The sequence below is a fragment of the Protopterus annectens genome, chromosome 10.part0 (genome assembly GCF_019279795.1).
Source record: "Protopterus annectens isolate FY-2018-M chromosome 10.part0, PAN1.0, whole genome shotgun sequence".
NCBI classification, from domain to species: Eukaryota; Metazoa; Chordata; order Ceratodontiformes; family Protopteridae; genus Protopterus; species Protopterus annectens.
In genome coordinates this window covers 210,554,839-210,578,334 of record NC_056744.1, presented here as the reverse complement: position 1 = coordinate 210,578,334, position 23,496 = coordinate 210,554,839, and positions in this window count along the sequence as shown.

Sequence of the window (23,496 nt, the reverse complement as noted above, 5' to 3'; positions counted from 1 at the left end):
TTTCTGAAGGATATGAAGTCTGAAAGTCAAGTGCATGTCATTATTTAGTGACTTTAATCTTCAAACCACAATTTTATGAGGAACAGACTAGAAATATGAGACAAAAATCTGGACATTCAATGAAAATCTGGACACTTGCATTTGATGTATTCAGTCTGCCAGCAGTCAGCTCAGCTCGTCTGTGGGCTTGTCTTCCAGTGCTTAAAGTACTAAGATTTTTTTATCCAGGCAACAAAATACTTACATGTACAATTTACACTGCAGACTGTTGCTGAGTCATTGATTTATGCTGTGACCTGCTGAGGTTATTAGATGAACAGCAAAACAGGTACATTACTGATTTGCGTCTCATTTACACGCTACAATACAAAAACACATGGTGGATTTTAGAATAGCAGTCGATTAAATTTCATATCACATGAACTTGTGTATTTTTTTTCTGGATGGTCTACGTCATAACATCAGAATTTATTACGCTACTAAAAGTGGGCAGATTTCTTGTCAGAATTAATTATACTTTCGTGACAAAAATTAGTTATCACTGTATTTACAGTACCCTTGTGGCCATCTATTTTCGATCACCTAGATTTATAATGCTGTTGTGAATGAATCTAGCAGGTCACTTGAATTGCCCGTGGGTATGTCGTCCGAGCTGTCATTAAAGTCCTTTGAAAGTGCCTGTCACAGCAGCAATTTTATGATAGTATTGGTTTATTGCTCTTAATTACTCTAGATTGCATTGTCATTACACTTAACTGTATTAAAACTAAGGTACCATTATGGGGTGGCTACAGCATGTGCGGGCGTAGTGCGTACTTGTGTATGCACTTTATACATTTACACAAACACACGCACACAGATACAAACACACACTATTGTATTTAAGTACTGCCACTGTATACCCGAGGTCCTGCAGAATCGGGACGCGGCTCTCAGTGAATATTACATTCTGTCATTTAAAGAAAAAAAGGACAGTATTGGGTAGCGTAATTGTATATTCTGGAAACCCTAACCACCCCACTGTGTTTAGTGTGTATGTGTGTGTTTGCGTTAGTATGCCCTTTTGTGTCTAGTTAAGTATTAGCTAGGTAAGTATTTCATCAGCATGGCCTCTAAGCGCTGCACTCAAGTTATTACATGTAAGGGTGATGGTGGTTGCAATCTAAGCAGTCTTCGCACAAGAGAGATAATGGAGTAGAAGCCAGAAAATTCAGTTTTCATAAATATATTTCAGTGACATCGCTTAGCAAGTGATTACCAGCAATACAGATCATACATCTGAACCTCTTAGCAGAAGAAATCTGGGCAAAACCCAAAATAAGGGGGGGGGGGCAGAGGTCCAAAATAGGGACAGACTTTAAATATTGCTCTTATAAACTTAGAAAGTTGCTAGAATAACATGATCTCGTTAGTATGCATTTTTCTGAAGGATATGAAGTCTGAAACTCAATGTCTGTCTCTGTTTAGTGACTTGCTAGAAAAACACAAATTGTTATTAGGAATAGACCAAAAAGTATGAGGCAAAAATATGGACATTCTGCGAAAATCTGGAACAGCTGAGAGGTACAAATACAATCTCGAATGCTTTTGCTCTTCTCTAATGTTTTCAGTTATTTTGATAAGTTGTTGAGAAATGAGAATCGATTATAAATCTCAAAAAAAAAGAGAGAAACAAGTTAGGAACTTACGAGCAGTTTGTGAGGAAACTTTTTTTTTTTTTTTTTTAATTAGAGTAAACTTTCAAAGGAGAGAAAATTAAAGCTAGAGGAATTCAAAAGAAATGCGGTGCTTATATATCTATCCATCCATGCACAATCCCCTTTTCCCATTTTTGCACATGGGGTCGGAGTGTCACATCACTAGTGACAATCATCTAGAGCCAAAGTTTACACCGTTGGTTGTGGCAGGGCTGTGTGTCTGTCTGTGTGTGTGTGTGTGTGTGTGTATATATATATATATATATATATATATATATATATATATATATTTTTTTTTTTTTTTTTTTGAAAAACAGGCAGAAAGTTCTCAAGCACATACATTTTGTCCTGTATCGAGAAATAGGTAAGGTAATAAGATCAGAAATATACAACGTGCCAAACAATTTCAGCATATCCTTCCAACTTCCAGATTAGCTTTCCAGTTAGTTTTATTTTGTAAAACCTGCAGTCTCTCATAGCTATTTCTAAACCGGCTCTGGAAGACAATATCCGATATAATAAAATATTTAAATTGAAATTAAAAGAGCATTCGATTTTGGCATACTGTTATGCAGTGCCTATTACAAATTTCAATTTTTTTTATTTTTTCTTAATAGCCTCAACTGGCGAGGAAGGGTGAAAACTTCAAGAACTGTTTTATGTAAGGTGCCGCAGGGAGAGTTTCAGTAACAAAAACCTGTATTTATAACAAAAGTGTGCGTCTGAATTTTTTTGTCTTTGAAACAAATTTACAAATTATATTTATACTATAGATACAGAGCTGAATATTTCACTCTGTCGCATTATTTGTTCCCTGAATATGCATTACGTTTTTGTTCTTAGTTGTATTTTTGCTGTTCGTTACAATCATGTATGACGATTATTGTTCTGTTTACCCTTTTATGTTAAACAAAGTTGTACAGTAAAGCAATGCCTAAAGGGTTGTAGCCAGAAATTTCTAATTTGCACAGGTACACAATCTCCAAATCTGCTGCCCCACCCTATCACAACCGTCATCTGCTCAAAGTTAAATGTGCAATAAATATGCAATTAAAGGCACACAGTGCACTCTGAAGCAGTTTATCCAATAACAACTAGTTAAAAACATACATCGTTGTTGGGCCCAGTCGCTAACTTTTCTTGGAAACTTGTTCTTTTATATTTAATCTGAACATAACCGGTTGTTCACATGTTTTTTTGAGATGGACAAAGCAGTGTTGCCAAATAAGCAAACGAAATTCGACACTTTGGCTTAGTGATGTATGCCTTCCTATACCCACCAATACCACCCTGGTCTGGTGGGTTGATTATTTTTTGAAACATTTCAATTAAGTTAGGAAATACTTAAAACTGTGAGCAGTTTATCTGGAATATATCCCGATTTCGCATCATCTGTACTTCATTTGATGCAATAATAATCATTACTATAAATAACATTAGATTGCAGAATGGCAATCTACTTATTAATAAAAAGTGCGCAAGTGTGTGTGTTTACCACAGATAATTTAATAGCAATTTGTCAGTAGAACTTCGTATTGTTCAAGGTGAATAAGCATTCATTTAATAATGCATTATATACTATGGTGTTAGTATTTAGGTGTGGCTTATGTAATACAGTAGCTCTGTAATTGCTGGCAAAGAATTTAAATGATTAAATACGAAATAATACTGCCATATTTATGCATGTTTCCCAAAGCAAGATTAACAATTAGTATTGGCATTCATTTTGAAGCTTCTCAATTAATTAAGAAGAAATGATAGAAGTGTAGGAGACAGTTTTGAGTGAGTCCTATCACTTAAAACCTATCAAATCAGACAACACTTTAAAATCGCAGCAGCATGTCTGTCTACTTAGACCGCTATGGTGCGTAAGTGTTACTTTTGTTTATTCTTCTTACTATATTATACAGGACAGAAACAGGAGCTTTGCTGACTTGTAAAGCTGTGCATAGGAGATCATCAATTCGTTTCTGAAGGCAGGGTTTGTGGCTAGTATAGCAAGTGCTTTTTAAAGTAGGGAGAGCCTATTGGTTGTTTTGTAGTTTGAGTGAGCGGTCAAGTGCTTGGTGTAACAGAAATGGGAGAGCTTGCTGTATAAAGAGATATGGGTGGTTGGTGACTCGGTTTAGCTAGAGATTAATGTACACATTGACAGTACGTTGGCTATTTTTTTTTTTTTTTTTGTGATTGAGAGTGAGTGAGTGATTGCTTGATGTACATAGAGGCAACGGTGCTTGATGCAGCCAGGGGTCAAATACTGGATGATCTAAGAATAGAAGTCTATGGTATAGGCAGAGATTTGTCCAAGTGGTCAGAATAATGTTGTTCTTTTCTTTATGTGATCTGACTGAGTAGTCCTGTCATACTCTCAGATGACCCAGATTTCACAGAACATCCCAGATTTTCTCATACATTTACCATATCTCTCATAACTTTTTTAATTTTCATTATACTACAGTCAATAATGCCATACATTAGTATTTCATACTACTTACTGTTCAAAAAAAAAATATATGTTGATGTAAAACCTGTTGTTCTATTAATGTTCAAAGTAAATTAGAATTCTTCTTCTTCTTTCGGCTTTTCCCGGTTAGGGTTCGCCACAGTGGGCCACCTGTCTGCTCATGAATGTCAGTGGAGATTTACGGTGTAGAGTTGCCAGTCAACCTTCCACAGAAGGCACAGACACACACGCGCACTCACGCCTAGGGACAGTTTAGAGTGTCCAATCCACCTACAGCATGTCTTTGGAATGTGGGAGGAAACCAGAGCACCCGGAGGAAACCCACGCAACCACAGGGAGGACATGTAGACTCCACACAGAAGGCATCCCAACTGAGGATTGAACCGGAAAATCTCTTGCTGTGAGACAGCAGTGCTAACTGCTGCACCACTGCGGACATCCTTTCAAAGTAAATTAGAATAATGTTTACAAATTGTCCTTGATTTTGAGCCTCTGTCTCCCCAACAATTTGGTCTTTGTTCAGAATTCTTGAAAAAAGAAGCTGAGAGGTATGGGGTCAGGTGCATGGTACAGGTAGGGGATTGTGTGATTGGTCAACAGCAGGAGAGCTGCTGTGTGCATAGCTGGCCTTAGGCATAGGCCAACTAGGTGGCTGCCTAGGGTGCAACTCATGCAGGGGCACTTTTCCAGTATCTGTTTATTTTTTGTAGTAAAGAAATTATTTCTTTAAAATGTGTTGAATGAAAACAGGAAAAACTGAAGAGTAAGACAAACTGTGAGAAAAATGAAGAAAAAAAAGTAATTTGGATGGTGTAGGTAAATCAGGATGGGGGCACCGGGTGGTGTGGAGAGGGGTGCTGTGGACTGCTTTTGCCTAGGGTGCCAGTTGATCAAAGGCTGGCCCTGGCTGTGTGATTGGTCATCAAGAGCACTTGGTACATACTGTATGAAAGGTGAGAAAGCTGGGTGATTGGCTAACAGGTGCTTATGCGAGATGTAGGTATCATCCCAGAGTTAGTCTTATAAGTTTTAGTGGATGGGTGTTAGCGTCACATATTACAAGGATGTGTAGTGTTTATGTTTGCCTGTTTTAGACAGTGTTTATGTTCTACTTCAGCTGAAAGTTGTGAGATGTGTGGGAAAGCATGTTTATACAGATATCTGGTGGCTTGACGGGGTGTAATATTGACTGGTATGAGTAGTTAATGAGCTAAGTTCTATTAGTGTGTGTGTGTGTGCGTGTGTGTGTGTGTGTGTGTGTGCGTGTGTGTGTGTGTGTGTGTGTGTGTGTGTGTGTGTGTGTGTGTGTGTGTGTGTGTGTGTGTGTGTGTGTGTGTGTGTGTGTGTGTGTGTGTGTGTGTGTGTGTGTGTGTGTGTGTGTGTGTGTGTGTGTGTGTGTGTGTGTGTGTGTGTGTGTGTGCTTCAATGAACTGGTCATCAACTACTCGTCTACTGACATTTTAGAAATAATCCAGAGGCCTGACCTGCTGAAATCTGCATAGCAAAATTTGGGAATTTTCGATGTCTTTTACCTACAACTACCATAGCTGGTTAACGACTGCAAAAGTCAGCATTTAAACAAAACCTAGGAGTGTAGTTATGGATTCATGGTATAACTTTAATGTGGCATCTGCATTTCTGAAATCAACTTCAAACATTTTTGTCATGTTCCAAAACTAGATTTTGCATTCGCAATGCGAAATAAGCTTCCATTCCAGACACTTTTGATACCTTACTTTAAAGATAGTCAAGAACAATCGGAAGTATAAATGTTCATCATTACCAAAATTATGAGTGGCATCTGGATGATCCAGTGGTGACCATGACTTCAAGGTCTGTTTTGTCAGAACTGAATGCCCAAATGTGCTTTATTGATGCTTGTATGCATTAGTTCAGAGGATTAGCCAAGTCAGAGTGTTTTATACTGCTGGGAGGATGCAGGAGATCTCCCCCAACCATGAATGGTGGTGAGTTGTCCACCCCAAAAATGTGATGTTCCATTTGGCTGCTTTGTCATAACAAATTAAATATAAAACAATTAAGCAAACTACATCCATTGTAAGCATTTATGTCTGATGAACAGTTCAGTTATCAAATATGCACTGTTATTGCCACTGGAATTGCATCACACATTTAACAACTATTCACTTATAGATACTGGCAGATATCCGGTTTTGAAACTGATAAGAGACTGACCCACTTTCTGAATGACATTGTCTAACAAAATTGATGAAATATGGTAAAAAAATACTGTTATTTTCACTTTCTTACTACTCAATTCTACCTTTATTTGTAGACTATATACCTTCAGTTACCACTGCTATAGTCTACCTTCAATGTAAGTCAGTATTTCATTCTGACATAATACTTGTGTGTTTTGTTTGGTGTGCTGTTTTACTGCTTGATTGTTAAGCTTGCTATTGTATCTTTTCTGGTTTTGTAGTGGCAGAGGCAAAGAGATCAGTTATTTAGTTGACTTAATTTTGCATCATAATCTATATTCAAGTTTATATTTATTTATTTATACACACATTTAAAGTATTTAAGTTAATACATACAATCAAATAAGAGGTACAACAAGGATGACATTTGTTACTCTGGGAAGACAACTGAATGTATCAACATTTTTGTCTAAGTTATAGTCACTTTTATTGGTGAGTTGTTTTTGACTAACTGACCGACTGATTTTTATGCTGTTCAGCAGATTAGTCCTACTGGGCAGAACCGATTGACAGATGGGAGACATGGCCTGCCAGAAACAGAAACTTAAAAATGACTGGATAATGTTACAAATCAACAGTAAAAAAAATGGCATCTACCAGTGAAGTTTTTTTTCCAATTATTTCTTGATATTCATTTTCCAATGTGAATCTTTTCTTTCATTTGCTAGCAAGTCCGATGTTATTAATTATGTATTTAGATGGTGAGATTTTTCTTCATGCACAGGCTCTACATGCAAAATTCATTAGGAGAAAATGGAATGAAATGATTTCTTGTATTTCTCATCTTACTATCCAAGAAATCTAGTAGCATGAGATACCAATTTCTGAGGTTACAAGAAATGCTAGCAAGAAAGAAGAATTTATACAGCAGGTAGATGTTATAGCTAATAGGTTTGCATTAAAAGGAAATAACTGCAACAGCCTAAAAGATGAGTCCATTGCAGCTTCCAGGGGTGAAGTAAAAGTCTCTATTATACCCGCTGACAATTGAGCCATAACATTAAAGTTACAATGAAATGAGGCTTCTTTTGATCCCAAAATAATCTGGGGACATCCCTACAGTTTGGGCCCCCATTAAATACTAATGGTACATATTTCATAGTGATACATCATGAATTAGAGCTCAAATAGGAAATGGGTCTAAGGTGGCACTTAGGTGAAGGCTGAATCTTAAAGACCTCTTTAATGCAAGGGTAAAGAATGTAGTATGTGTTCACACTTCTGAGCATGACAGATTTTTATTACCTGTTAGCAGTTACTAATGCACATGCAAACATTACACCAATTGTTCTTTTGTATGTATTGTGTAGAGAAATTGTATTGTGTAAAGTGGCTAGCTACTCAAGATTATACATCCTACTCGACTTGGAGGCACTTTTACAATTTATTATAACTTAAACAGAGTGAATGGCAGGTGAGACTGGATTCACATGCACATGGCCTGCTATCAGTTATGCTTTATTTTTTTAAAGATTACATTGAAAGTAGACAGAGTTAGTATTTGATGAGCAAAGGATTGTCAGTTGTTTTATGACTGGTTGGAAAATACTTAGTGTATCCTGTGGGAGTTTATAGAAACTGGGAAGAAGAAAATGGGTGCACACATTCCCATCATGATCAAAAATGTAAGGTTTTTTTATTTCCTAAGACATTTAGCAATAAGATGGCAGCTGCCTTCAATAAATTCTAAGTGCATTTGCTTTCATTATGATTGGAATGCTGCTAAGTTACTAACATATGTTGCTTACTTATTGTCCTTTTCCTATCACCCTATCCTATACTTAAAGTTAAAAGGTCATGGATCATTGTCATATTTATCCTGCCCTTGGATGCCCTTCTAACCTCCTGGACCATGTGTGTGTAATAACCTAAATGCATACTTATCCTGCCCTTGGATGCCCTTCTAATGCCCTGGACCATGAGTGTGTAATAACCTAAATGCATGCTTATCCTGCTCTTGGATGCCCTTCTAACGCCCTGGACCATGAGTGTGTAATAACTTAAATGCATGCTTATCCTGCCCTTGGATGCCCTTCTAACGCCCTGGACCATGAGTGTGTAATAACCTAAATGCATGCTTATCCTGCCCTTGGATGCCCTTCTAACGCCCTGGACCATGAGTGTGTAATAACCTGAAGCATGCTTATCCTGCCTTAGATACCCATCTAACGCCCTGGACCATGAGTGTATAATAACCTAAATGCATGCTTATCTTGCCCTTGGATGCCCTTCTAATGCCCTGGACTATGAGTGTTTAATAATCTGAATGCATGCTAGACATACGTCTTTCTAAACACTTATTCTCCAACTGATCTGACTTACCCTTTCTTACTAAATGACAGACTAACCTCTCACCTTCTAGTGTATCAATTGAACCCTCCCCCAGTCACAGCATTAGATAATCTGGTAATTTGCCAGTCATTTATTCATCACCAATCTAATGCCTACTGCATACAGGACATTAATCAGTCACTTGGGGTTGGCCTTCATAACAGTCTATTTAATAAATAATCTCCCTTATTGAGCAACTGGGAATTTGGGCTGGGCTCCTCAACTCCTGCACTGCAGACTTAATAACTACCTATGAACCTAATGTTAAAATAGTGCGAAAAATAGTCAGTTACTAGCAAATCTTTTATTTTTTAATTATTTTTTAAAATAATCTCTTGATGTTCATTTTCCACTTGTGTTAAACATGCCTTTAAGATTCAGTCTCCACCTAAATGCCATCTTAGACCCATTTCCTACTTGAGCCCTAGTTCAAGTACCACTAGGAAGTATTATGTCAGTACTTAGGGTAGCACAAACTGTAGGGATGTCCACAGAATATTCTGAGTTGAAAAAAAAAAACTCATATCATTGTAACTTCTAATGTTACTGATTGACCTATCAGCAGACATAATAGACACTTCTGCTTCACCTCTTGAAGCTGCAATGCGCTCATCTTTTAGCCTATTGCAGTTATATCCTTTTTGTGAAGAAGTACTAAAGTACTTCCTTTGGAAATGTGCTCATTCTGCATATATAGTAGAGTACCATAAGAGTAAATGAAAGGTGGTGTAGGGCTTAACATTTATTTTTTAAGAAGTGATGTTGACAAACAGTAGGTATTCAATTAATGTAGAGAACTTTGCTTTATATATATATATATATATATATATATATATATATATATATATATATATATATATATATATATATATATATATAGTGAGATATGGTTAATATATATATATATATATATATATATATATATATATAGTTCCCCTTTAGACGGTCGAACATCTGAAATCTCGAAATTCATATGGCCGAAGCCATATGCTCGAAATTCAGAAGCTCGACCTTCTGAAAGGGAACTACAAAAAAACAATGAAACACAAAACAATGTTTCTGCAAGGGGGGCAAGCTCCCCTGCACCCCCACACCCCGCTACTAATTTATTCCAACTCCGAGATTGCACTACAGTGCAGAAAAGGAAATCTCCCAGTCTGCACTGCATGCCAATCCCCATTCAGAAGGTCGAGCTTCTGAAATTTCGAGCATATGGTCTCGGCCATATGACTTACGAGATTTCAGCCATTCGACCTTCTAAAGGGGAACCATATATATATATATATATATATATATATATATATATATATATATATATATATATATATATATATATATATATATATATATATATATATATAGGTATATATATATATATATATATATGGGTTACCCTTAGTATGTCAAAAAGACCACTACATCGAATTCCACTTCACCAACACAGCAGAACATCGACAAATGAAGAGCCAAAGTTTCCCGCATGGTAAGTTACCATTGGGCCATCCACCTGAACTTTGCCCCATACCTCCGCATTAGTGCATTCTCCAGTTGGAATATTCAGTTAGGGGGGTGTGGGGGGCATAGCCAACCACATTTGTGTAGTCGGTTTAATGGCAGTTTTTCAGTTCTGGATGGCCAAACGGTAACTTACCATGCTGGAAACTTCGGCTCTTCATTTGTTGATGTTCTGCCATGTCGGTGAAGGGGAATTCGATGTAGTGGGCTGTCGACGTACTGAAGGTAACCCATATATATATATATATATATATATATATATATATATATATATATATATGTATATGTATATATATATATATATATATATATATATATATATATATATATACACTGCTAGTGAGATATGGTTAATATATATATATATATATATATATATATATATATATATATATATATATATAAGGGTCTAGGACTATTCACTGAAAGCACATTTCACTGAAACACATCATTTGACTGTGCACAATTCACGGAAAGCTCAATTTACTGAAAACACAATTCACTGAAACACATTTCACTGAAAGTTATATATGGCCTTTCCCCCACTGTAGTGTGACCCTGGAGTTAGTATATATAGTAAGTGGGGGTATGGGGGAGCATAGGCCTCCACATTGGGGGGTGTGGGGGGCATGGCCCCCCCACCTATTTTAAATATTTTGAATTATATACATGGATACTTGCAATTCCAATAAATTACTCTTTTCTGAACATAATATATATCCAAGCTATGTGGAGGGCCACACCCCCCAATGTGGGTGTGGAGCCCCCCACACCCCCTTACTATATATACTAAATCCAGGGTCGCACTACAGTGGGGAAAAGGCCATATATAACTTTCAGTGAAATTGAATTGTGTTTTCAGTGAATTGAGCTTTCAGTGATTTGTGCCCAGTCATTTGACTTTCAGTGAAATGCGCGTTCAGTGAATAGTCCTAGACCTACAATGAGATATGGTTTATATATATATATATATATATATATATATATATATGTATGTATATATATATATATATATATATATATATATATATATATATGGTTCCCTTTTAGAAGGTTGAATGGCTGAAATGTCGAAATTCATATGGCAGAAGCCATATGCTTAAAATTCCAAAATTCAGAAGCTCAACCTTCTGAAAGGGAACTACAGGAAAAACAACGAAACACAAAACAATGTTTCTGCAGGGGGGCAAGGCCCGCTGCACCCCCACATCCCCCGCTACTTATTCATTCTAACTCCGAGATTACACTACAGTGCAGAAAGGGAAATCTCCTGGTCTGCGCTGCATGCCGATCCCCATTCAGAAGGTCGAGCTTCTGAAATTTCAAGCATATGGTCTCGGCCATATGAATTCGAGATTTCAGCAATTCGACCTTCTAAAGGGGAACTATATATATATATATATATATATATATATATATATATATATATATATATATATGGGTTACCCTTAGTACATCGAAAGGCCACTACATCGAATTCCACTTCACCTACACAGCAGAGCATCGACAAATGAAGAGCAAAAGTTTCCCGCATGGTAAGTTACTGTTTGGCCATCCACCTGAACTTTGCCCCATACCCCCGCGGTAGTGCATTCTCAGAGTTGGAATATTAAGTTAGGAGGGTGTGGGGGGCATAGCCCCACATTTGTGTAGTCAGTTTAATGGCAGTTTTTCAGTTCTGGATGGCCAAATGGTAACTTACCATGGGGGAAACTTCAGCTCTTCATTTGTCAATGTTCTGCAATGTCGGTGAAGTGGAATTCGATGTAATGGGTTGTCGACGTACTGAAGGTAACCCATATATATATATATATATATATATATATATATATATATATATATATATATATATATATATATATATATATGTATATATATATATATGTATATATATATATATATATATATATAGATATATATATATATATATATATATATATATATATATATATAGTGAGGGGTCTAGGACTATTCACTGAAAGCACATTTCACTGAAACACATTTGACTGTGAACAATTCACTGAAAGCTCAGTTCACTGAAAACACAATTCACTGAAATACATTTCACTGAAAGTTATATATGTCCTTTTCCCCCACTGTAGTGCGACCGTGGAGTTAGTATATATTGTAAGGGGGAGTGTGGAGGGCATAGCCCCCCACCATTTTTAAATATTTTTTTGAACATAATATATATCCAAGTTATGTGGGGGGGTGGTGCCTCCACACCCCCCCTTACTATATATACTAACTCCAGGGTCGCACTACAGTGGGGAAAAGGCCACATATAACTTTCAGTGAAATGTGTTTCAGTGAATTGAGCTTTCGGTGATTTGTGCACAGTCATTTGACTTTCAGTGAAATGTGCTTTCAGTGAATAGTCCTAGACCTATAGTGAGATATGGTTAGTATTTACATATATATATATATATATATATATATATATATATATATATATATATATATATATATATATATATATATATATATAGTGATATGATTACTCTTCTTCTTTTTCTTCCATAAACCTTATCTTAGGCCTTCCTCTTTTCCTCTTACCTGGCAGCTTCATCCTTAGCATCCTTAGCATCCTTTTCCCAATATACCCAGTATACATATATATATATATATATATATATATATATATATATATATACATATATATATATATATATATATATATATATATATATATATATATATATATATATATATATATATATATATATATATATATATATATATATATATATATATATATATATATATATATATATATATATATATATATATATATATATATATATATATAGATATATATGGATCGCCTACACAATGCCGGCAACCATATGGCCAACATCATATGATCGACATTCGGAATGCCGACATTGTAAGAAGTCTACAAAAAAGGAAAATAAAATTTCCTTTAAACTGCTACGCCCCCCCCCCCCCGTAACTTTAATATACCATATCCAAGATCGCACTATAGTGCAGGAATGGAAATCTTTCCATTCTGCACTATAGCAAGATGCTGGTTCCCCATTATCGGCATTCCGAATGTCGATCATATGGTGTTGGCCATATGGTTGTCAGCATTCTGGAATGTTGGCAAACTGAAGGTGACCCGGATACATATATATATATATATATACACACACACACATACACATATACCTGAGAGCATACAAGTGGATCATTGAACTATTATGAAGCCCTAGAGCTAATATAAGCAGTATATACTGGTAATCTGGAAGAATCACAACTTTCTTATATACTGATTTTTTTTTTCAGAATGCCCCATTTTATTGTATTTTTTTAAAATAATCCCAGTTTCATAATATTTGATGTTTTAGAACTGATTTCAGGTATTTTTGGTAAACATCAAGGCATTAAGTCCTTCCCTGTGGCCCCTACTGCCAGCATCAGCCATTATCTCTCTGTTTTATCTAACAAAGAGAAGTCAGCTGGTATGGCCTCACGTGTGCACCCCATCAACTCATGGCAAATTTAAGGAATTTGGTTGCAATGCACCTGGAAAGCCTAGCTTGCCCATTGAGTCTTGTGTATCTGTGTGAATGTGCATCAATGTGAGAAGGAGGCATATTAATTCTACTGACATATGCATTTTGTCAGTTCCAGGCAACTGCCTGAATCTCCCAAGCTCAGTATACAGTTCCTTAAGCATAATAGCTGAAAATGGCTTTGGCTTATATTTGCTTGCTTTCCTGACAATGGAGTTAGATTGTAATACTTGCTTGATAATGAGTTGTTGATAGTCTAAGTTCAGTGCAGCTTGGAGAAAGACCAAGATAGACATCATATTGCATATCGAGATTATTCTTTCTCTTATCAACAGCAACATGAGAGTGAGAATAATATGGTAGAGATGTGAAGCTGTCCATATGGGGAGACATTGGGACTTTCCCCCTGCAGAAAAAAGCATGCAGTCCTTGTCACATTAGCTCATAAAGCCATGGGCTTGAGTGCATGTACTATAAGAATCGTGCACTGGAGTCATCATTATGAGTTTATGTAATCATGCTTTGCAGGGCCAGTGTTAGCATTTTGGATGCCCCCAGCAAATGTAAAGTTAAGGGGATCCTGGACACTTCTATTTTAAGTATCACCCTGTCACTGCCACCCTTCCTAAGTACCCTTTTAGTTCATGCTGCAGAGTGTTAGAAGTAGTATGCACAGACTGAACTGTAGTTACAATGTTTTTAAAATTTAATAGGCCCATATATCACACTATGTTGGTCCATTTCTTAGTGGGGCATTGACTGGCATTTAGTTAAAATGATGATACATTACAACAACCAGATGCTTGGCTCTGGCCTTAGATAAAATGGTGCTCTATGATGTCTCTACTGCTGCCTACCTTTACATCCCACTGCATACATCATCTAGTGGTCCCCCCTGTTGTCCCCCCATCCTGGACTCACAGTACCATGTTCATTATTTTTTCTGCCTTTTCTTATATTTTGCCTTACTCTTCAACTTTTTCAAGAAGCCAGGGCTTTTTATATGCTTTAAAATGCATTTGAAAGTTTTTTCCTTTTATTTTTCTTTTTACAACCTTTTATCCAGTGATGGACTGAACAAAAATAATGATTAAGGGGAAAAAAAATCAGTGTTGCTGTTTAACTTTACTTTTCTTTGCATCCTTTTAACACACCTTACTTGGCCAAGACAACACAGGAAAAACTGCACAGAAAAAAACTCAATTAAACTTGGGTTTCTCAGGCCACTCTAGTTATAGATGCTCTGAAGTGCATATTGTATAACATGTTTTCAAACCTTTGATCACTAGTGAGTAAAAAAAGAACTTCGGTGCATTTTTTTCAAGAAATATAGAATTTGTGCCCAAAACTTAACGTTCAAAGCTGACAAAACAGTAACTCACAATAAACTAACAAGGAAAATGTTTGACAGGATAAATAAATCCTGTTTGGGAATATTACTTGCCTCCCCTCCCCAACAAAAAAAAAAAAACAGATGGTCACTGTCTGTGCATCATCTGACGTTAGACTGGCATGAAAGCAGAGGTTCAAATAGCCACAGGCATGTATTTCAAGTGGCTGCTGTCATACATATACACAACATGCCTCCTCACTCCTCACCTATACCCCCAAAAGGTAACCACCTGTATATGTGCAAGATGTGCAACTGTGAGGAAAGTGAAAAAAAGTCATGGTGACTGTAATGTATTCCAGCTTTTTCTTCCTAGGCAGTACATTGGCCCTATACAAGCTATACTAACCTTTCTTGTACAGCTCTGTGATCTGTGAGAAAAGTGAAAAAAAATGACTATGCTGACCCCAACCCCAAAACAACCTATAATTATCTCCTGTACAGACCTCTGAGGTTTGACAGTGAGGAAAATTAAATAGGAAGTGACTAAATCATCCCCCCACCCACCACACACAAACTACAGCAACCTTCTCACACACCTCTCAGCAGGGCTGGTTTTAGAATGGTTACAGTTCAGGGCAGAGGCCACCACTAAGTCCATGTCAAAATCCATTTATTCATTCTGGGGTGTGGGGCAACCAGACCTCTGGATGCTCTATCTGTCTGAATGTTCTGTGATGTATTTTATGCCTTATTTTTGGAAGATAATTACCTACTGTATGTCTTTGATGTGCCAGAGGAAGCTAAAGCATATGGATAAACACAAACATACACAGGGACAGGAAGGGCATGCAGACTCCACACAGAAAAAGCTACAGCCAACAATTCTACCAGATCAAAGCACTGAGAAATGGCAATGCTACTCACTGTGGCACTGTGGCAATGAACAACTGCTATCACACACATCCTATGTCTGCCAAACTACCAAGGAGAGCCACCTGTAATGTGTAAGGTCTGTGTTTGTGATGGTAAGTGAAAGGAAATCATGGCTCACTTGTTATACATTTAATACAATACAGCCACATCCCCCCACAAGTATAATGGCAGTGGCAATGATATTGATTTTAGAAATTTACTTTTACATTGCAGCACCTCATAATATATATACAAGTATTAGCCACAGTGATACTAATTTTACACTGATTTCAGCAAGTGGCCATACAATGGACAATATTAATACTGCCACGCCAGATCAGTGACTGCTGTTTAGCAGCAATCAGAATTAATGCATACCTGTCACTGTCCTTGACTATGCCTCATATTTTTGCCCTGTCATTTGTAAACATTTTGATTTTCTGGTAGATCTTTCCTGATTACAGCCAGTCAGTAATAGCATACATTAGTGTTTCATACTTATTATTGTCCAAAAAATGCACAATGATGCATTTCTTTCAAGTGAAACAACGTAATATTTAAAAAGTATTACAACCCTGTTTAGAATAACACACGTAACTGGAGAATGAATAGGTTCATAGGTAGGTAGTAGGCTATCGGCCCAAGGGCCTAAGTAAGCCTAGCCAACAAGGTTCCCTGGCTTACGTCACTTAAGAAAGTTATTTTCCTGTGCCCCTGTCGAGCAGAGCCACAGAAGTGATCCCCGGGGTGTATATCCTATTTCCCATCCACTCATCAAGATTTTTCTTGAAGACTGCTAATGAGGAACTTTGCTTGACATAGATGAGTAGCTTGTTCCAGAGTGTAGGAAGTCTCTGGGACAGGAATCTATCCCTTCAGCATGTCCTGTTTATTGTGGTGACAAGGTTTAGGTCCCTAGAGCATGTAGCTCGGAGGGATTGGGATTTCTTTAGGTGTAGCATGTCCAACAGCTCTGGGTTTAACATAGCTTTATATGTTAGGCAGATATCTCCTCAGAGTAGGCGATATGCTACAGAGTAAAGCTGGAGTTTTTTGAGACGGTCAGTGTAGGGCATCTGTTTGAGGCCAGTAATCCTCTTTGTGAGGTACTTCAATGGCCTTTACAGCTGCTGCAGATGTCTTGTGAGGTATATTCAAAAGGGGCGTTGTACTCTATAATGGGTCTAATGAGTGTCAAGTAGAGGGGAACAATGACCTCTTTTTTCCTGGATGAGAACCCTTTTGTGATGAGGTGTGCCACATCAAAGGCTTTCCTGACTACTGTGGTGATGTGATTATCAAAGGAGAGACTACTGTCCACCTGGGTCCCAAGGTCTCTTATCACACATTCAACATTACGTAGACCACTGTTTATGTGGTAGTTCATGGGTACAGAGTTTTTACCAAAGGGTATGACAATGCACGTTTTGGCACTGAGCTTGAGGCCATGCCTCTGACACCAGTCATCTGTCTCAGTGAGGCCCTTCTGTAGGATGTCCACATCATTTGGGGACTTGACTATGGCTCCTAGTTTGCAGTCATCTGTGAACTTCATTAGCCAGAGGCCTTCTGTGTTAGCCTGCACTTCAGAAAAGTAGATACCAAACAGGAGAGGTCCCAGGACTGTACCCTGTGGTACTCCACTTGTCACTGGTTTGAAGTCAGATTTGGAGTGTGCAACTTTTACAGTGTGGGTTTTGTCAGTGAGCCAGTTGGCAACCCATCTTGTGAAGTAGGGATTTATGCCTAGTTTAGTGAGTTTAGCTATAATTCCAGAAGGGGGGATGGTGTCGAAAGCCTTGGCGAGGTCAAGATAGGCTGTGTGAACCACCTTACCCTCGTCTACGGCTTTGGTGATTGCCTCAAAGAAGCCGATCAGGTTCAGAAGGCATGATCTGCCTTTCACAAACCCGAACTGGGTGGGGTCCAGAGTTTGGAGGTTACCAATGTCTTTGTTTATGAGTTCCATGATGATACGTTCCATGGCCTTGCAGACCAGGCTCGTCAGGCTAATAGAGCGATAGTTCTCAGGATCAGTGGTGGCTCCCCCTTTGTGGAGTGGGATAACTGTTGCTGTGCTCCATTCAGTGGGCACAAAGCCTGACATGAGACTATGATTGAACATGGTGCTTAGGTGGAGAGCCAGTTTGTTCTGAAGTTCGTGTAAAACGCAGCCTGGGATATTGTCCGGTCCCATGGACGTTGTGTTTTTGGTTTTAGAGAGTGCAGCTTTTACCTGTATAGATGTGATTACAGGGACTCTGCATTCTTCCTGTATAGATATGGGCCCTTTAGGGGGTAAGGGGGGGGTAAAAGTAGCACTGAACCTATCTGCTAGGATGTTGGCAATATGAGTTGGTTCTGTAATTGTCTTGCCGTTGTGCTGTAACTCAGAGCAGATCTGGGTTTTGCCATTGAGATTCTTGACATAGCTATAGAATGCTTTGTGGTTGCCCTTAGAATCGGTGGCTTGTTTTCATAGCTAGCTTTGGAGGATCTTATAAGGGATCTCAGCTTCTTACTGAGGCTGACCAGGGAGCTCCTCCACTCATGAGATTTTACTCTCTTTTGCAACAGTTTCTTCCTTCTGTTGTAGAGTTTGTTTATGGCAGGGGACCACCAGATTGGCTTCCTTTTTTTGGAGGATAGCATCTTGGTTCTGTTTGATAGCACGATCCATGCACTCGTGTAAGTCTTATAGAGTGCATTTGTGTAAGATTCAGCAGTCGTAACTGTATTGTCCATCTGCATGGGTGTCATGAAGTTCGCCACTTCTGTCTTAAGAAGCATGAAGACGGCTTTGAAGAAATTTTTTACCACAGTTTCCTTAATGGTGGGTGGGGGGTGGGATGCGGATACCTAGGGTGATTAGCTTATGGTCGGATCTGACCAACAATGAGTTGACTTCAGGTGTGAAACACCGGTCACTCATGCTGGTAATGACAAGGTCTAGGATATTGTTGCCCCTGGTCGGGGTGTGGAAAAGTTGATCCAGGGCATTGGAATTTATGAATTCCAGAAAGCGTTGAGTGAAGGAGTTGGTATATGAGTAGTTTTCCCAGTTAATGGTGGGGTAGTTGAAATCACCCATTATTAGGGTGTTTGGTTAAACCCTAATATTTTCCAGTATATCAAGAAAAGAGGAGTGGGAATCCTGGGGCATGGTGGGGGATCTGTAGCAAGCTATAATTTGGATTGCAGTTTTTCCCAGAGTTAGTTGATCTTTTTTTCTCCTTTTTTTCCCCAACCAGCAGCAGCTTTTGTGGGGCCTCCACACAGTCAAGGGTAATTAGCCCCCCTTCCCCCCCACAGCCGCAAGTATTGTGAGTATCTAAAGATGGCTATGATTCCAGTTTTAGTGGAAGGAATGACCACAAGTAAGGGTTAACTAATTCAAGGGCAGTATGTAAGTGCTGAAAAATTGAATGAAATTTTGAAGCCTGCTACTTGACAAAACACTGTTAGTACAGCCAGAGAAATATCTAAATTTTAAAGGTGACGTGGTACCAATTCTTACAATTCTTCATCCTACATGTTATTATTACTCATACAAGATTGATGTACTAGCTTTTGTTGTTTGACAGACAAGTAACAAAATATCAACATTTGATAACTTTCTGTGGTTGTGGGCATCCCCCGGTCAGGACAAGGGGGCCTCCAACAACTGCAGGGTTCACTGGTGTCTAAAACCAGCAATGATGCTATGTGATGCAAATTCAGATGAGTTCAGCAGAGTGGCTCCATATTTTCTGTTTTGTTTATTTTGATTTTTGATCGACCCCTTGCAGTTAGCTTCATTTTTAGCCTCTCTGTTGTGGAGCCAGGAAGTTGAGTAAAGAAGCACATATTATGACTAGGATGTACCAGGATTGGCAATTTAGATGTGACACGAATCCAGTCAGTGTCAACACCTTTTAATTTTTTTTTTTTAGTAAATTGGAAGTTGGTCATTGCAACACTTCAGCTACATCAGAGCATAACAGGACAATCTGGAAGTGCAGTGATGCATCACTAGGCCAGAGAACTGTAAGTGCATTCTTATCTGGTATCAGTTTGGTTGTTTTACTCCACATGAGGGAAAAAGTTGAAACCGAGGCAAGGACCCAACTCATTATCAGCTACTATGTCACCTCATTGTTAGAAATGGCCACATACAGGTAGCCCTTCTGTCTATCCTACAAAGGCCTAGGGCCAGGGTAGATAATATGAAAAGGGAAATACTGCACTCCTTTGCTGCATGCTACTTATTAAGCCTTGTTAGACAAGCTACAGCATCACGTTTCTGCAAACTAAAAGCACTGCAAGCAAATAATTTTGTTTTCATATCAAGGAAGTAAGCATAGTATGTGCAGGGCCAAGACTCTTGTGCTTAGGGGACGTCATCGTGCCTCTTTACTCATCCCTCATCAGGCCCATAATTGAGTACAATGCCCCTTTTGGGATGTACCTTACCAGACACCTGCAGCAACTGGAAAGACCCCAAAAGTACCTCACCAAGAGGATCAAAGGGCTCAAACAGATGCCATATGCTGCCCGGTTAAAGAAACTCCAGCTCTACTCAGTGGCATACCGCCTGTTCAGAGGCGATCTGTGCCTGACGTATAAAGCCATGTCCAGCCTGGAATTAATGGACATGCTGCACCTCAGAAAATCCAAATCCCATCGAGCTACGTGCTCGAGACACTTGAACCTCAGCACTGAAATAAATAGGACATGCTGGAGGGACAGATTCATAACCCAGAGGCTCCCTTCACTCTGGAATAAAATCCCAGTCCAGGTTAGGCAGAGTCCCTCATTGACTCTCTTCAAGAGGAATCTTGATGAGTGGATGGGAGATCGTAGGTTTACCCCGGGTATCACTTCTGTGTCACTGTTAGACAGAGGCACAGTATACTAACCTCGAAAAAGGGTATAGCAAAATAAATTTAAAATGGGTGGCGAAAGCCAAACACATTCTGGCTAGGCTTATAAATGCCCTAGGGCAGATAGCCTAGTATGAACCTATGAACCTATGAAGACAAATATCCTGCAAATGTAACTCTGTATACCATAGTACCTCCTCCCTATGTATAGCATACACCAAACTTTATAAAAGTAACAACAGTTCTTCAGTTTGAACTCTAAAACTGTGGGAATCCATACCACTAGTCATGAAAGACCTGAACAATTATGCATAAGTTAAAAGTACCCTTAAAAGTTACTTGACTAAATCACCTAGATGTAAATACAGGTAAAGGAGCAACCCAGCATAAACACACATGTCTTCTCCTCTTCCTGCTCAGACACCAATCCTCTTTTGCAGCACAGTGTTGCTGCTTCACATTCTTTTACACATTCCTTCCCTCTCTCATTGCTTTCTGCCCCATTGTTACCTGCTACTATTCTTTGCATCTTGGCTACTCTCCTTCTATCTACCTCTACTCCTCCTTCCCTTACTTTCCTTTGATGAGTGTCAGTATATGTACATACTATTTTACATTACACACTGTAGTTGTACGTTTCAGTACTCAGAAATGTGTTTTAACTTGTATCTTGTGCTCATTGCATCTGTTTTGAAATCATATCATTTTGCTTTCTAGTGAGTGTTTTTCACCCAGACTTGATCAGAAAGGGTCCATTAGGATAAGTGCCGTATCATGGTAAAAATACAAATAAAAAAATAAATCTGAGAATCTGAACCAAGTAAAGATGCTACAGTTTTTTTTCAATAGCATTTTTCCCATCTGTCTAAATAATACTTAATTTTAAAATAAGTATCCCACTGCCTTAAGAACTGTTTTTTAGTACTTTTTTAGACTGTACAGTCCAAAATATTGGTTAAACTGTGTTTCATAGACATAAAGAGTGAGAGCAATTTGTTCAAACACTGAATGGATGTGATTGAGGAAGGCTGGAGGTGATGTACTGCTATTTTCCCATTAGCTTTTGTATTGTTTAAGTGCCAATGAATTATTCATATAGGAGACAAAGGAGATTTTTGGTGATTTAAGTCACCTGGTGTTGACAAGTATCTGGGACTCAATTTCAGAGTTGTTGCAGGCAGAAGGAAACAAGGGTGATAAAAATTACAGAGGCCTTGTTCACTAGTAGTATAATTCATTAGGCAGGCCTCTAGTTAAATCCTTCCTCCCCTCACAGGACACAACTCTCCATGAAATGGTGGGTGTGGTGGTAGTTTCCTCATAGGTAAAGACAGTGATGCCTTTGCCAAATGTATTGTAGTCAGATGTCGGAATGCAAAACCATGTAAGTTACTGTTATTACTTTAAGAGGCTATGAACCTGCTTAACCCAAATTAGCAAAGTTATCAGGCCATGTTCATGAAATATAACACAAGTTTAATAATTCTGGCTTTCATTTTGTCACAGATTATGCTACACAATATAAATAATAATTTTGCAATATAATTTGTCTCTTGTAACAGTGTTCTTTTGTGCTTGACATTCTCCCTCAGTAATCAACTTCATATCCCAGAAACATCAAAGCAGCAAATGGTGTACTGCAGGAATATGTTACACTGTAGTTACAATCTGAGAGCTGTCACATTAGAGCATTTAATCACTGTGAGTATAAAGAAAAAATGATTAGTTTTAACAATTGGCTAAATACCTGATGCCATTCTGGGGAGATCCAGTATGTGTCAACACAGGATGGGATCCTTGACAACAGTTCTTGCTTCCGCAGGGTCTGCACCTTTAATTCCAAGGCTTACGCATACTGGAAAATTTTTGCAGCCCCAATTGTGACTTTTTAGGTAAGGTCCAGCTAATGAACCTCCCAAACATATAAAACAAATCAATCCTTGGGCCATATTACGGTAGCTCTACTTAATGCTAGAAGTATAAACAACAATGTGTCAGACCTGGAGGCCCTCCTGCATTTGGAGAACATCCATGTGTGTGTTCTTACAGAAACCTGGTTTAAGTGCCCAGAGAGCACCCCATCGATACCTGGGTTTGATGTTTACCACACATTCAGATCTGATGGAAACCATGGTGGAGTATCCATACCTGTTACAGACCACATTACCTAGAGACAGATCCCTGGAGAACCCACAAGCAGAGCCTATACAGATTTAGATCACACTAAATGTGATCCGTTATCAGTTTATAGCATGCTGCAGAACTTCATCCAAGTCTCCAGAGAATCACACAACATTCCTAAATATTCTGTATGAACTCCCCATAAATAGGAATGCTCTTATCCTATGCAATTTTTACAACCCAATGATTAATTTGGGACCTGAACCACCAACACAGGATAAGCTCAAAATTCTTACATGTTACAAACAAAAATTTCCCAAACCTACTAGAGAATAGAATATACTTGAGCTTGCCTTAACAAACTAAGCATCTATATGTGCCATTTCCAAGATACCCCTTACTGGTCAAATCAACAAACTTCTCCATCAAAATTTCCAAAGCATCAGAAACAAATATCACAAAAATTCAGATATCATATGCAAATCTACAGTACTGTGATGAAGTCCCTAAATTTAATTTTA